The sequence below is a fragment of the Macaca fascicularis genome, chromosome 10 (assembly GCF_037993035.2).
Source record: "Macaca fascicularis isolate 582-1 chromosome 10, T2T-MFA8v1.1".
Classification (NCBI taxonomy): domain Eukaryota; kingdom Metazoa; phylum Chordata; class Mammalia; order Primates; family Cercopithecidae; genus Macaca; species Macaca fascicularis.
The window spans coordinates 53694357-53711776 of NC_088384.1; positions in this window are offsets into that span (position 1 = coordinate 53694357).

Genomic DNA, 17420 nt, shown 5'->3' on the forward strand with positions numbered 1-17420 from the left:
CTGAACTTGTCCCAAGGCCTTGCAGTTGACTTTGATGAAGCCAAAGTCTGTTCTGTCTTAAAATGAGCCCTGAGCAAATGACTGTGCCTAAACTTCCACCATTAGGAGCTTGCTTCTGGCCTCTGCCAAATTCCCAGCTTGGCCTAAAACCCCTAGCCCTGGCTCTGTCAGGCTTCCAGCCTCAGGAACTAGGAGGCACCAGCCCCCTGGGAAGCTGTCTGCCCTCTGTGGGTCCATCATGCGTTTAGTGCCCACAGCGAGTCACACCTGCATAATCATCTGGTTGCATTCTTTTTATTATTAAAATCCCAAACCACTCCAGGAAGCATCACCACTCTGGGGAAATCATGTCTTTGTGAAGTTAAGTAACTCAACTTGAGCAAGTCAAGGATTTATACCCAAGCCCAGCTACCTGCGACGCCTCAGCCTCTATAGAAACTGCCAAAAAAGTCCTGATGGCAGCCTGCTTTGGACCCAATCCTCAAACACTGACAACTCTCACAATAGAAGGGACATATAAGTTAGGGATGTTACAGATTCTGATGATGTCGGAAACAGTTTTTCCCCTAACCACTACCTCCCGCAGGTGTCGACTCAAAAGAGAATCACTGTACGAGCTGCAGAGCTGGGGATTGATACTGGTGTGTTTTGTGGTGAGTCCCCAGTGCCCAGAGCAATCTTTAGTGTGTAGTACGTGCTCAAAAGTATTTTCAAATGCTGAACAAATTCTTCTCGGTTGTAAACTTGCAAGAAGAGGAAGAAAGGCACATTGAGCAAAAGGAAGAGTGTGGACATCAATTCTAAGCAGCGTACCATTTCTACACACACTTTTAGCCACACAGCAAGCACTGGCTTACCCTCTCCATGGTGGCTGTACCCACATTTCATGTCCTAGTAACTCAAGGACTTTCCAGTCAACATGGTAAAGTTCCAAAGGTTCTATCCTCTTGGCCCTGACAGGGAAAGATTCTGCAGTTCCTTTGGGTTTTGGAATCACGCCCTTCGTACGGGCATTTCTAAGGATGGGACATAAAGCACAAGAGCTCTGGGGAAAAGGAGCCAGCGGAGAGTGGGTCCATGTGGGCATGATTGGTGGAGGTGGCTGTAGAGAACAAGATCATGGGGTGTATGACCCCAACAAGGGAATGAGATGAGAGGCCCTAGTGAAGATGAACCCACGGGGAGGCAAAAGAGTCAACTACGATGTCCTGCCAAGACCAGGAAGGTGTGTTCAAAGGAATTAAAGCAGGAGCAAGGATGGGGGCGGTGGCTCACACCTGTAATCCTAGTACTTTGGGAGGCCAAGGCAGGTGGATCACTTGAGCCCAAGAGTTCAAGACCAGCCTGGGCAACATAGCAAAACCTCATCCCTACCAAAAAAAAAAAATATATATATACACACACACACACACACACACACACACACACACACACACACACACATAAATTAGCCAGGTGTGGTGGCGAGTGCCTGTGGTCCCAGCTACTCAAGAGGCTGAGATGGAAGATCACCTGAGCCCTGGAGATGGAGGTAGCGGTGAGCAGAGATTGTGCCACTGCACTCCAGCCTGGGGAACAGGGTGAGACCCTGTCTCAAACAAAAAAAAGTAAACGCTAAAAAAGTTTTTTAAAAAAACAAGAGCAATGGAACACATAATCTGGGATGATAAAGATCTTATTAAGGAATTGTTCATTTAAGATTTCATCCTGAATTGATAGTCAGCTGGGAAGAATTTTGATGGTTGATTCTTACTAAATCTTGTTCTCTGCAAAAATAGAGGCTTCTTTTGGCAGAAAAGCATTGCTTTGCACAATAAATACATGTCTGAAAATGTCCTAATTCTGTCTGATTCTGAATGTCTCAAGAAAGGTGGCCACTTAAAGGTTTCATCCCTTAAAACACTTGAATGGGTGTTTAGATGAGGCAGTTGGCCTATAACGAGGAATAAAAGGTAATAAGTTGGCTGACAGAATCTGTACCATATTGTTTGCAACAAACTGAAAAGACAGGACAAACAGCTGGGATTCCTGCTAACTGATGACCAGTGAGGGTTTGGATAGCTCCAGTGACATGGAACTCACTACTGCTCAGCAACCATAGGAAGATACTGGCCAGCCCATCCACTCATGCAGCGCTAGAACCCTTTTTTTTATTTTAAAAGATTTTATTGACAAAAATTGCATCTATTCAATGTGCAATGTGATGATTTAATGTAGATATATACAGTTATACTGATTACCACAATCAAATTAATTAACACATCTATCACTGCCCATAATTACCATCGTGTTGGGGGGATGAGGCAGTGAAGACACTTAAAGATCTGCTGTCTTATCAAATTTCAAGTCAACAATACAGTATTATTAGCACAGTCACCACGCTGTGCATTAGGTCCCCAGAACATGTAACTGAAGGTTTGTACCTTTTGACCAACATCTCCCCGGCTCTGCAGGAGTGGGTGGTCAGCATTTTCCAAACCCACTCTGAAGACTTTGCCTGGCTGCTACATCAATATCGCCTGAGAAAGTACAAAAGTCCAGGCCCAGTCACAGAAATTCTGATGCATAGTTTGGAGATGGATGCAGTGGTATTGGTAAATGTTGAACCACAGACTCTCCGGAAAACACAGAAATTCTCCCGTAGAGAGAGCGTGCCCACTCAGGCTGCCAGTATGATGTCATACAAATGTGAACTGGGGAAGGGATATGCAGAAGCCACCATTACAGAGTATCCCCACCACATAGACACAGCAGATGAAATTAACCTTAATGGCATAGATCATGAATAATCATAAAATAGAAAGTGATGAGTTTTGTGTAAATATTCCCTTTGTTTTAATATTATTTATTTCCTTGTAAGTGTACATAATTCACCTTTTCATAAGGGCTGCGTGTAAAAGCTGGCTACAGAGAATCCTGACAGTTTAACAATTGGCTCTCAGGTTGGAGCGGGCTCCAGCAACCCCTGGATGGGCCTGAACACCACCGCCCCACATACCCTGGATGCTGGAAGAGCTTAACAGCATCTTTCAGCTTTGAGACTCCGTGGCTTCATTATTCCACAATAAAGGGAAAGAAGGCCACTCTGGAAAAAGCAGTGAGCCACCCCCTCCCACGCCATGTGGAGGCTGTCCAGCCTCAGCAGGGCATCTTTCCTGTACCCAGGCTGCCTCCTGAAGCAGCTTTCTCTTTGCATAGTCTTCAGTGGCTTTGGGGTCTACCTCTGGGGTGCTGCAGAACCCCATGAAGGAGAGTGTCTGCAAACAACCAAACAGCAAGAAAGTAACTTGAATTTCATGTGGGCAAGCACAGAAAGCTAAAATAGAAGCGAGGATCATAGAGCAGGTCACCAGGATGAAGAATGCACAAAGGCAAGGGCTTTGATGTACTCACTGACCTGGCCCCAGCATGGAGGTGGCTGGAAGGCAGGAGGGAGGCAGAGATGGAAGGATAAAGGAGACGATGGAAGGATAAAGGAGACGAAGGAAGGGAGGGAGGGAGGGAGGGAGGAAGGAAGAAAGGAAGGAGGGAGGGAGGGAAGGAGGGAGGGAGGGAGGGAGGAAGGAAGGAAGGAAGGAAGGAAGGGAAGGAAGGAAGGAAGGAAGGAAGGGAGGGAAACAATTTCTTTCAGAGGATTCATATTCTGAGAAATAATGCTAGAGCAGCTTTGCCCTAAACAAACAAAAGGAAAGTTTTTTTAAAAAGATCAGAATCTGGTTAGTTCAAAGCACTTTATTTGCATTCTCATTAATCTCTCACAATATCCCTAAAAGATAGTTCTTCTCATCCCAATTTTTCAGGAGGGGCTCAGGATTATTAATACTTCACAGATTTCACATGGTGCTTCACATCTGACAGTTGGCAAAGACAGACTTCAGTAAGCGCCTCTCCCTCCCTCCTCTGAGCTCTCCCCCAGCCCATCCCACCCCCATCCCTGCTGGAGCTGATGCCCTGGTGGGGAGAGACAGGGGAAAAACCCACACACATGCTGCCTGTCCATGGATGCTAAGTGCTGAGCATGACATCTGCAAGTGGGAACCAAGATGGTAGTTGGGGATGGCACAATTTAAAACAGGGGGCACAAAATAACACATGTGGACATTTCCCCCTCCAGGAGGGGGAGCTTAATTCCCATCTCCCGCTTTAGGGGAGCCAGACTTAGTGAGTAGCTTCCAAAGAACAGCGTATGAAGAGGGAAAGTGGTATCTTTACAAAGGAGGAGCGGGCGGCTAACTCCTGTACCCAGTGATGCCCGAGAACATGCCCAGTGTTGGCCGGTCTGCGATGAGAAGACACTAAACTTCTCTGCTTTTCTCCCCAAAACCACAATCATGAAGAGATATTGGAGGAGCCAGATTGGACTGTGTTAGGGAATGTTTGCTCAGAACTAAACTGGGTTCTCCAGCTGGCTTTCCAGGCCAGTGGTAACCCCTTCTTTGCAGCTGGTTGCCCTCAGACTTTAAATCATGGCTGCTGGTGACCTGGGTCAAGCCCAGCCTGGGATGGGTTGTGTGAGACTCCACCAGATGTCGCAGGCACAGCCTCCAGATGCAGCTCTCCTGTCCCTCTCTCCCAGAGGGTGTGGCCTGGGGCCGCCCTGCGGGGAGAGCTGCTTGGTGTGGGTCTCCAGGGCCCTGCATCTGCAAGGCTTGCTGACTTCACTGGTGCATGCAGGAGCACCCTGGGATGGACTCTGTGCCTATGATAGTCCCGGGCCAGCAGGCTTCCTTCCCTCCATGGAGGAGAGGCAGGAGCACTTAGGTGGGACTCATCTACAACCCTGTAGCCCAGCAGGCAAGGCAGGAGGGATTCCCCACAACTCCTAACACAAACTCCAGGCTGGGCCAGAGCAGCTGATGCAGGGCTTCAGCTGTGAGGAAGGGAATTCTGTGTTTGATGGAGCCCAGCAAGCCTGGTGGCTCACAGGCTGAATCCAAACAATGCTCAGCATGTATGTTCACTTCCTGGGCTATGGTAACAAATCACTTCACATTTGGGTGGCTTAAAGCAACAGAAACGTGTTCTCTCCCAGGCCAGAAGTCCAAAGGCAAGGTTTCAGAAGGGCCGGTCTCCTAAAAGTCTCCAGGGCAGGATCCTTCCCACCTCTTCCAGCTCCTGGTGGCTCCAGGCCTTCCATGGCTGTGGCTGCATCGCTCCAATCTCAGACTCCACCTTGAGGTTCTTCCCTGCGTGACTCTGTCTCTGTGATTCTTCTCTTCTTCCTATAAGGACACGAATCATAATGGATTAAGTGCCCGTACTACTCCAGCATGACCTCATCTCAATGTAAACAATTATATCTGCAACACACTAAGAGGATGTCATTTTGAGGTTCTGTGTGCACACAGATTTTTGTGGGGAGTGGGGAGGTGCTCTTCAACCCAGTACGGCATATATAAGTATCACAGGTGATGTATAAGCAGGCTGTTCTTAGCAGGAGGAGGCCAGGTGCCCCAGCACAACACTAAACAACAAAGACCCTAGGTTCTGACCCAAGTCCTGCCACTTAGTAACTATTTAACTGTGTCCAATTTCTCTAATCCCTCTAGACCTCAGTTTCTGCATCTTAAAATAGAGGCTGTCATTTATGATGTTAGGAAGTGGTGAGCATTTTAAGTGTTCCATGCATGCATGGTGGATCTGATCATCCTATCTAGGGTTAGAAAAAGGAAGGATGATGTATAAAAACACCCGGGAGCACACGTTCTCATGCACGTCGTTTTGCATTTGCCCTTAATAACAAGAACAGCTCAGGAAACGTAATTTGGCAGTTCAGTCCTGGAAGGCTTATTCCCACCTTCCCACCTGTTCTTTCCAATAGCTCACCTTCCCCAGCAGCGGCCAGCCCTGCAGTGTCACTCATCATTGATAAGACCCTGGAAGGCGTGTCTGACCCCGGGAGCACACACACAATAGACAGACAGATGACTCCCTGGGGAGCAGATAAGCCCAGCCCCTCCCACTTCCTCCAGATCCTGCCCTCCATCCTGGCTGGAGCCTAAGGGGCTCCACGCCCACCCAGGAGGAAGAGGCTCCGCTTCCACACCGGGTTCCAAGAGACGCACCCCCACCTCAAGGCAAGTGTCCCAGTGCCAGGCCAAAGAGAAGCTGGCCACTTTTCTCTCCCACAGTAAAAGTGCTATGTGAGCAGAAACCCACTGAGCTACTTAAGCGCGCAGACCTGTCTGTTTGGGCAGCGATTCCTCAGCTCCACATCCAGGATACTGAAGAAGTTGGGAGTTGCAGGTGAAAAAAAATCACTCAGGGCTTCCAGGTTTCTACAGCTGCTTAGCAGACACCTTACTCATCTGAGCCCTCACAGAGCACTGTGACCACAAATAGGCCAGCATTTTCATTTCCAGTCTACAAATGAAAAATGTTAGGTGCAGAGCTCTTTCCCAAGGAGGCACAGCTAATGTCAGATCCCAGGCTCTGCTCCAGGCTCAGGGCCTTCAATAATCCTGTGCTACCTAAGAAGCGGTTTTTATCCATCCCAGAAGGGCCCTACCTTCATGCTCACCCCACAGGGTCACCTCACAGGCTGTTGTCCCTTTTCTCCTGAATATATATATATATGTTTCATATTCAGCATATATATGTTTCCACCTGAGGATCAAGAGAAGTGTGGCCCAGTAGCTGGGGAATTGAAGCAAAAATACCTAGATGTGAATCTGGTCTCTGCTGCCCTGGGCCAGTGTGCTACAGTGTTCCAATCACAGCTCGTTCATAGTCATGAGAGGATAATCACCCCTGCCTGGCATCGCAGTGCAGAGGCATAAAAGCAGCATTTATAAAGCCCGATGCCATACCTCGCAGAGTGAGCTTTATCAACAGCAGCCATCATCATGCCATTAAACACTCAAAAGGCTTTCTTTAGAGGAGAAAGGACTGTATCATTGATTAGAGGCTGGCCTGAACTTATGCAAATGTTGTTGGTGAGAAAACGTGGTGCCTGATGACTGATAAACCCAGAATGCAATATTGCTAGGATTTTTTTATAGTCAGTCTCCTATTTCCAATAACCCCCTGCTCACTCCTAAGCCACTTAGGCTGAGCAAGAGGGAATTAACCTGGGCGAGTCCAGAGCGGAAGCCTGAATGGCCCATTCATCTTTCAGTAGCTGACAATGGGTTGGATATTACTTTATAAGCTCTACAGTTTAGTGTCAATGAAGCCTGGGTGTTTTGAAAGCTCCTGTTAAGCCATCATTACTTCAGATATGTGGAAAATTCAGTTGCAAGCATAACATTTTTCACAGTTTGTGATTTGTATCAGGAAGTGACTCAACTTCCTCTAGGTTCCAAGGCAGTCATAGCTGGGAAGGGGAAAACTCTGTCTGCCAAGACCAGGGGAACCAACCAGCTGCACCATAAGCCACACCATTGTGGAATATATCCTGCTAATCTGGCTAAAGATGACTGCAGGACAAAAATTTCCAGGGTGAAGGAGCCCTTCCAGAGCCCAGCACATTGGAAGAAAATAGACTAAGATCAAAAATCTCTATGCATTCTAGAGCAAAACCATAAAAGCTTATACCAAAGACCAAGGGTCGCATGCCATCTGACTTCTCCACAGCCACACTGGAAGCTACAAGACATAAATCAAAACTTTCTCTTAGCTGGGCATGGTGGCAGGTTCCTGTAATCCCAGTTACTCAGAAGGCTGAGGCATGAGACTAGCTTGAACTGGGGAGGCAGAGGCTCCCCAGCCCACTGCACAGGCTGGACTGCAGTGAGCCGAGATCGCACTACTGCACTCCAGCCTGGGTGATAGAGTGGGACTCCATCTTAAAACAAACAAACAAACAAACAAACAAAAACTTTCTCAATTGTGAAAGTAAGTAATTTGCAACCTAGAATTCTATACCTGGCTGTCTTACTCCATTCAGGCTACTATAACATAATGCCTTAGATTGGGTAATTTATAAACAACAGAAATTTATTTCTACGAGTTCTGGAGGCTGGAAAGTCCAAGACCAAGGTGTTAGCAGATTCAGTGTCTGATGAGTGCTCAGTCTTTGCTTCATACACAGCCAACCCTTCCCTGTGTATGCACATGGTGGAAGGGACGGATAAGCTCCCTGGGGTACTAATCCCATTTATGAGGGTTGAGCCCTCATGACCTCATCACCCCCCAAAGACTGCACCTCTTAATACTACTGCATTGGGGATTTGGTTCCAACATAAGAATTTTAGGGGGACAAACAACATTCAGATCATAGCATCAGCCAATCAATTAAGTAGGAAAGTAGACTGTAGACATTTTCAAATATGTGAGATCTCAGAAATGTTCCTTCACTTCTCTCTCTGAAGAAGCTACTGGAGTTTGTACTCCATCAAATTAAGAGAATGAATCAAAGAATATGGTGAGACAGAATCCAAGTAGCAGAAAATCTAGCACAGGAGGAGAGGAGACTCTCTGGAGGAACTCCAGGTGAAAATGCCAGGATGGCAGTGATGCACCAGATGTAGACTTCAGTCCAGACTGGAGGAGTCGGGAGCTCCAGGAGAGACTTCTTCAAGAAAAAGAAATGAAGAGTATCCGGTGTGGATGTCTTAAGTAATTGGAGGAGAGTTTGAGAATAAATTAGTGATTTGTATTTGAAAAGTACAAAAACACAATTATGAACCCCAGGAAAAACAAAAAGTCATGTAAGCAGGAAGAGCAATCATAGTACACTACCAGGCTCAGCTGTCAATCACCAAAACATAAAAATGCCAAATAGGGGGACTTCACAAAACCTGCAGTGTGACTGTGCTGAAAAGAAGAGAGGATGGAAGTGCAGCCATGCATGCCTGTGTGTGTATGTGTGGGTGTGCATGCATGTGTGTGTGTGTATGCTGGAGGCAAGGAGAATAAGAGTGTGTGTATACATAAAAGGTTAATATCTGGGCTGATCAAGGCCTGGGGCTGGGCTGATCAAGGTCTGCCTGAGAAAAGACCTAAGAGTCTGTCTTCACACAGTGGTTTCCTTCGAGATGACAGTGGTAAGATCCATGAGGAAGGGGCTGTCCACTTGGTTTGCTCTGGAAACCCTGATCTCTAGGGCTTCCCTGAAGTGGGGAGGCTTTGAACTGGCCTACTGGCCTTGGGCCTGTGTAACCAGAAAAATGTAAAAGATTGAGGGGAAACCAGTCTGTGGCCTCTCTGTGTCCAGGCGACTCCACTCACCGTGGCTGTCCTCTGTGACGGCTGTGCACATCCCACATGAATGTGAGGGCTGCTGGGCTCCAGATGGATGGAGATGCGGGGCATGCTGCCTTCTCTATCCCGCATCCTGAGACAGAGAGAAGCCAGCCTTGCTCAGGGTTAAAGCTGGTTGTGTCTGCTGAGTTGCGTGTCAGCTCCCACCTGTCACTACTGCTGTTCTGATAAGGCAGCAGAGTTAATCCCCATTTTTAGAATGAAAGTTAATAAACAGTGTCTAAGACTGAAAAATCAAGATGTAGAAATATAAATGTGTGATTTTGAGATATGAAGATGAACTTTATATGAAGAATGAGTTGGAGATAAGGGGGTTACTGCTACTCGGGAGCAAAAAAATAGGATATAGGCAAGAAAAGGGAGAGCTGCCCCTGCAGGGGTAAGGGCACATCTTGCAGAGAGACTCGACTTTTTACACAATGTGCATGGGTAAAGTTGATAAAAATAAATAGTATATGTACTATACATTTTGAAAGACAGGCAAGAAATATATACAAATATTGCAACTTTAGGTTCATGAAGCTTCAAGTGGCTTTTTAATGTCTTCTAATTTTCAGTGATTGTTTTACACATTTCTCATTTTTGAACAAGAAGCAAAAATCTCTTTGTAGGACTGAGGAGAAAAAGATAGAGGTAGGTCGTTGCCAACACATGACTTCTGCAGGCAAATGTTCCAAACAAATTTTAAAGCCTCTTTGTAACTAAATTTTTCTTTCTAAGCCCAAATTTAATTCTGCAGTGTGCCAAGGCAAATGTTTTAAATGAATGTTCTTTTTCCATTATTATTGTAATTATTATTTTTAAAAATCTATATAACAGCCAACTCGAATTGCATCTCTATTCCATGCCAGGCACTGTGCTAATTTCTTTATTTAAATGATCTCATGCAAATTTTCACAACAACTTTATTTAAAAACTGCCTTCATTACCTTCATTTTATGAGACATTCCAGGCCCACAGATATAAGCTTATTTAGGCAGCCTCGTGAACTGAAGGCAGCAGGTCTGGACATAGCTGGGACACAGCCAGGACACAGACTAAACCTCTTAGTTTATGCTAGCCTGCCTTTGCCTTATTTGTATTACATTGATACAAGGACATTAATCAGACATGCTAAGAATGAATCCCTGTCACCCCAATTGTCAGCCACACATGCTTATTGAGGCCAAATCATAAACCAGTACTGAGCTATTTCCTGCGAGAAATACAAGAGTTTTAAATGAGTTTCCTGCTTCTGAGAGTCTAAAGACAGGTGCATTAGTCAACTCCGATCACCATAACAAAATACTATGTACTGGGTGGCTTAAACAACAGAAGTTCTTCTCTCACTGTGCTGGAGCCTGAAATTCTGAGGTCAAGGTGCTGGCAGGGTTGGTTTCTTCTTAAGCCTCTGTTCTTGGTATGAACTTGTCTATCTTCTCCCTGTGTCTGCATATTTTCTCCCCTCTGTGTCGTAATCTTCTCTTTCTCTTTTTTTTTTTTTTTTTTTTTTTTGAGACAGAGTCTTGTTGTCACCCAGGCTGGAGTGCAGTGGCATAATCTTGACTCAACGCAACCTCCGCCTCCCGGGTTCAAGTGATTTTCCTGCCTCAGCCTCCTGAGCAGCTGAGACTGCAGGTGCCTACCACCATGCCTGGCTAATTTTTGTATTTTTAGTAGAGATGGGATTTCACTATGTTGGCCAGGCTGGTCTCGAACTCCTGGCCTCAAGTGAGAACACCTGTTGTATTGGATTAATACCCTCCTGCATGATCCCATTTTAATGTAATCACCTCTTTAAAGGACCTGTCTCCAAATACAGTCACACTCTGAGATATTGGGGTTCCAACATATGAAATTGGGAGGACCTAATTCAGCCCCTAACACTAGGGTTAACTGTTCCGATGTGTACAGTGTACAAGACGACTTAGATGGTTTCAAAAGCTGTGATGGGAACGACAGATCCTGAGGCTCATGCTGCCCAGTCTTCAGTCCCTGCCCCTAAGGCTCCCACAGTGCCCATCCATAGCCTCATTTATTCAGGCTTTCTCTGGCTGAAACAGGGCATATGCTCTCAGGAGGTCCAAGGGACCATGGCCTGCCACTGGGTATCTGGCAAGTGCATTGAGTGGACAAGGTGCTGGCCAGCCCGTGTGGGTGACAGAGCAGGAGCTGAGAAAGTGGCCCCACAGGTGACTGCTGAGCCAGGTATCCAGGTTAGAGGTCTGAGGCCTATCAGGGCTGTCATAGAACCGTGGCGTCCCCAGAGAGCTTGCACAGCCTCAACTTCCCACCCTGGGGTGAGAAACCCCCTCCTGCTGAGCTGACCCTTCCTTTCCGCAGCTCTGGTGCCTGTCTACATATGTACTACCATTTGGGTTCCCTGTGGGCTTTGGCCACGTGTAAACACGCTTCCACAAGAACAGTGCTCTTAGTCCAGGTTCCCAATTTCGGATTTAAAAAGGCAGCTAAGGACTAAACTGAAGAGCCAGTTGAACTTTATAAATTTCTCTAGATTTCAAAGTACCAAGAAGAAATGGGCAGCAAGCTTGTGAGGCCAAGATATAAGCATTTGCCCTTGAACTGGAGAAGTCTCGTTGCTAATGGCCTGTCCTTGTGAGTGTCCACAACTGCAAAGTCTAAACTTAAGAATATCTTCGCCTGTGGGTGTCCACAGCTGTGAGCACCCATGCCTGCGATGTCCACACCAAACAGTGTCCCTGCCTGAAAGCATCCACATCTGTGAGGTGTGCACAGCACAGAACTCTGCCAAGGAGGCAAAGCTTCAAAGTGGTACTGCTAACCAGCAGCATGGAGATCCCCTAGGAAGCTGTTAAACACATGAATTCTCAGCACCACTCCTGACCCTCTGAGTCAGGCACTATGGGGTGGGGTGCAGCTGTCTGTGTTCAGCACACCCTTCAGGTTGCTGATACAGCTGATATCAGAGGGTGATGCTGCCCTGAAAGCAGCTGGAAGATTTGGGTTTCTTTCTTTCTCGCCCTGACTGGGGCAACAGCACAACTGGCTGACCAGAGCCGTGGATGCCTTCATGGTGAAACTTCAACTCTAAGCACATACCGGGCAAAAAAGAAGTGTGCAGGGTTTTCCTGCTTACAAAGCACAGAAAGACAGTATTCAATTTATTTATTTTTTCATTTTCTTTTGAGACAGCCTGTTACCCAGGCTGGAGGGCAGTGGTGAAATCTCAGCTCACTGCAACCTCTGCCACCCAGATTCAAGTGATACTCCTTCCTCAGCCTCCTGAGTAGCTGGGATTACAAGTGCACACCATCACACCCAGCTATTTTTGTACGTTTTAGGTAAAGACAGGGTTCCATCATGTTAGCCAGGCTGGTCTCAATCTCCTGACCTCACGTGATCCACCCATCTCAGCCTCCTAAAGTGCTTACGGGAGTGACCCACCGCGCCTAGCCTATTTTTCTTTATTTCTAACAGTAACCATGCAGGAGCTGGTACTATTAGGCCCCTGCAATGCCAAGAACTGAGTTCATTTGCCCAAGGCCACACCTGAGGAGGCCTGAACCCAGAAGGAGCGAGGCCAAACCCCAAGCTTCTCCTGCTCTGCTGTTTGGTGGGGAGTAGTATGCCCCAAACTCTAAAGCACACCCACGCCTGAGGAACTTGCTAATGTGCAGATTTTGATGCAGTAGTTCTGGCTGGGTCTGAGGTTTTTTGTGCCGGGCCAGCTAGCATGGGAGGCCCATGCTACTGGCTGCAGCCCTCAAGAGCAGTGGTTGTGCACTTGCCTACTTGTCCTTAGGCTAGTTTGAATTTCTGTATTATAATAAGATTTTTATTTGATTTCCTCAAAAAGCAGACTTCAAGACAGGGACTTGATTGCAAGGAATCTATCCAGGAGGTAATCTGGGAGGCACAAGTGAGGCATTTGGGAAAGAAAGCGAGATAGGGAAAGAGAAGTGTCATCCAGTGAGCACAGACAAGGCTGTAGACGTCTGCCCCAAGGATGGGAAGCCAAGCCAAGCGTGCATCCACCACTCTGTTGGCTTAGTGCTCTTGTAGGCTGTGGTACAGGAAAGTCTTGGGCAGGAAACCTAGACTCAGGGTGAGAGAACTGGCCAACTGGGCCGCCCAGCTGCTCCAGAGTGGGTCAGGAGCCGTGGGAAGGCAAACAGTGGCTGCTCAACAGCCAAACATTGCACAGTCTGCATGACATGTCAGCTCTAGAAGGAGCCTCACAGGCATCACCTCTTTCTTGTCACATCCCTACCTATGAGCCAGGTAGTAGGAAGAGTGGATGGGAGGAAGGGGGTTGGGAGGTAGGAGACAGAGAAGGTGGGAGGTAGGATGGGTGGGAGGAAGGGCGGGTGGAAGGCAGAGCGTGCAGGAGGCAGGGCAGGTGGAAGGATAAGTTGGAATAAGAACTAGTGAAAGGAAGATCCAGTGGGAGGAAGGGCCGGTGGGACGCAGGGCTGGTAGTCCACTCCTGCCTTTTAAGATGCTAAATGATTCATCAAGTGCACCAAGCCTGGGAGTGAGAAAGCCAGGACATGAATTCTGCTTTTCTGAGTCTTTGACCCCAGTTAGTGCACACCCCACACTTGGACCAGTTTCCTGGAGACATCCTGTGGTTCCTACCCTGATGCCCTTTGTTCCTGTGGGTGAAATCACAGATGCTTTTTTTTCTAAAGTGCAGTATCTTCCCTGGGCTTAGTTTACACAATGAAACTCCACCTCCCACTGCCTAAGCTTCCTGGGTGGGCGTTTGGCTGGGTGTGTATTTTCTTTATTACGCACCTGCATTTACAGGGTTTCTCTCTGGGTTGATTGCTGCCCAGTCTGAGGTTGCTAGTGTGGCCATCATTTCTGGAAAGAACTCATTCCACAGGCAGCCTGCTGAAACCCCAGCACAGTGATTACAATAGGCCTGGCTTTCAGCCTTCAAGGTAGTGGTGCAGATGGAACGTGGTGGCCAACACCTGGAGGGCCAGGGTTGGAATGATCAGCTGTCACAGTGCCTGGATGAATTCGCCTCAGCATCTCTGTGGAAAACAGGTGAAGTGAGGCTCCAGCTGAACCACCAATGGCCATACCCTGAGGAAGGGGCTGAGGCTAGGGCCCACATCCTCTTTGTTAATCCTCCTGCTTCTAGAGTCCAGTCTCTCATATTTGAGGAAGCAATTCTTACCCAGAGACTCCAGCCTTTGCCCTCCTCAGGGCAGCTCTCACTCCGTAACAGTGGGATGAATCCTGCTCAAACACAGACTGGCCCTCTTGATGTCCAGAGATGTCTCTGAGTCGGGGCAGCTTCCTCTGGGAACAGTCAACAGCAGCCTCCCCAACTCCCAGGCAGCAAGTGAGCCCAGGAGATCACTGCCAGTTGCCCATGGTCTGCAGATAGGACGGGATGGGATGGGGCCTGCATTGTCATTAGGGAGGTTTAAAGTGGCAGGCTCACTTCAAAGCCAGGCCTCCAAATAGGTGTATGATGTGCTTCCAATCATATTAAGGCAAGCACATTTTCTAGAGGTTTGTTAGCTATAATTGGTTTCTCTGTAATATTCTGATAGCAGGAGTGGCCCAGCAGGAAGCTTCCTATCCCTTGATGTCATGCACTTGTGTTCCATGGAGGGACCCAGTGTACAAGCCAGTGGTAGGTCACTCGAGACCATTGATCTAACCTCGACAGCTTCTTTTCAGTCAAAGGGAACGTGTTACACATGATCAGCCGCAGCAAGTCTCTTGCTAGAAACTCACCGAGCTTAGACTGTGGCTTTCTTAGCAACTTTGGCCTTGAAACCTACCTGAACTAAAAGAAGTCTTTCTACTTTAAAGAAAGGTGAGGATGGCCCAGCACAGCCCTGGACACCCAGCAGGCAGGTATGTTGCACAGAAAAGCAGAGACATTGGCCTGAAAAATACAGCACTGCAACCTCACCTCCAGTCATCCACCAGCCCAGTGACCTTAGGCCAGTGGCTCTGTCTACATGTCCACTCCTTCGAATATAGCTACAGGCACATATGCTGTGCAGGGCACTGTTGTGGGCACCAGGACACAGCAGGGAGAAAGGCTGGCCACACTGTAAATGAGAAGCAAAACAGCCCAGAGGAGGCCACTGTGCAATTGTGTTTAAAATCAGTTTTGCTCAAAATACATTCCAAAGTATTTATAAGAGGATGGGGCAGAAGCTTTTTAAGAAAGTAGTGTATGTGAAAACAAGTTAGGGGAGCCTGTTTCAGCAAAGGAAATCCTTTCAGAGCTGGGGAAGCATTCATTAGGAAGGACGGGTTGGAGCCTGAGGAGAGCAGAAGGGCCTGACGCTCTAGGAGTCAGAAGGGGTCTGGGATGGACAGAAGTGTCTGGGAATGGGGAGATGGCACCCCACAAAGGCTGGTAAAGTGAGGCCTCGTGTGGCGCTAACATCCTGCCTTGTGCTTTAGGAGGCCACTTAGGAGGTGGTGTTTGGGTGGAAGAAAAGCTTTTTGTATTTTCTTTCTGTGTTTACATTTTCTTCCTAAGAGAGCATTGGGAAAACATTTCCACAGTCTCCCGCTGTGGGGTTATGGTGGGTGGAGGGAGAGCAGGAATAGGGACAGTGTTTATTCTTCTCAGCTCTGTGCCATTTCCTGGCCTACAAACCTTGTGCCAGTGCAGTCAAGAAATTTAGGAAAACAAAACTCACCAACCTAAAAATGTGTACAAAAACAGAGCCCCACACATCCAGAGATAAATAGCTCTGGGCCCTGGGGCCTCTGTCCTGAAAAGCCCGTTATCTTTCCCTGGCATTTCCTAAGCAGTCCTGCCTTGCAACAACTGTTTGGAGAAGGGACGGTGAGGTAAGCGGGAACACATAAGAGGTTCATTCATGGGTTGCTTTGAAGCACCATGCGCTTTTCTGGTATCAAGAATGAATAACATTTAACACCAGTAGTAAAACATTGCTGCAATGACAGCATGGTTGAGTGACATCATGCCTTCATTCCAAAGACCTGAGGTGTTGCTCCTGAGCCCCCACTGGGGACGCAGCCCAGGTTCATGCTCTCAGGATGCACACATGCACTCTGAAAATGTTTGCTGTTAGGGCTGCAAACCCTCGGTGCCACCAGCTTTACCTGATACAGCATCTCCGTGGAGGTACCATGGAGCATTCAGGGTAACCCCCCAAAATGAGACACAACTGCTTAGCTGGACTGACTTATTCCCAAGACTCAGAGGCTGATTCAATAAATAGAGGGCCATGTGCTTAGGTTTGTTCTTTTCTGCTTGTTCCAATCTCTGTTTGCCCCTTTACAGCTCTCTCACAACTTCTAATGTGCATCTCTCTTTTGATACATGAAACTTCTTGAAGTTTTGAATGGCAAACTGAAGAGGTTCAGAGTACGCCACCCCAAACTTGCCATGTGAACACAAAGATTATTTGGAGCTAAAGGTATTTGAGATTCAGCAGATGCAGAAAGAAGCCTTCCCAGAGCTTCCCTTATCTGACTAAAAGCAGACACTTCTGAGAATTGAAGATGGTCATAGATCCCTATCCTGGGGCAGGTTTGTGCCATGAAGGAGCTGGAAAGTCAGTGTCAAAATGGACCTGCCCAGACGAACCTTACTCCATCAGTTTCCCTCAATGTTTTTTCTTCCCCGAGTTTGCCATCCTCAGAAGCCTGAAAGTTTTTCTTTTGTCTTATCCCTCTTCTGTACAATTATTGATTTTTTTGTTAAGGTGCTATATGAGCCCAAGTTCTAACCACTCCTTAGCCTTATTCGTCATTGAATTTCCCATATGTATGTGCAATGCACATATTAATAAACTTCTCTTTGTTTTTCTCGTGTTAATCTGTGTCTTTTCAATGTAATTTGCAAGACTCCAGCTGGAGAACTAAGAAAGGGAGGGAAAAATAATTCTTCAATATCTCAATATCATGTCACCTGGACCATTACCAATGTGGAAAGCAAGCCTCTCAATATTAAAGAGGAAAGTCAGGTTTCAAAAGGGTAGGTATTGTGTGAGACACAAACATAGAGAAAGGTGGATTCCTGAATATCCTCAATGGTTATCTGAGTTTTATGATTTTGGTACTTAGCAAATACTGATTTCTAACAATTAAAAACACAGAGCGGTACAAGTTTCCTAAGTACCCATCTTCAAAAGATGCTGTAACCTATTCTTGTACTATAATGCAGTACAAAAGAATAGCCACCAATGGTTTGTAATCCAGGCCAGGTGACACTGCCAGCCAACAGTAAGCCCAGGGAGAAG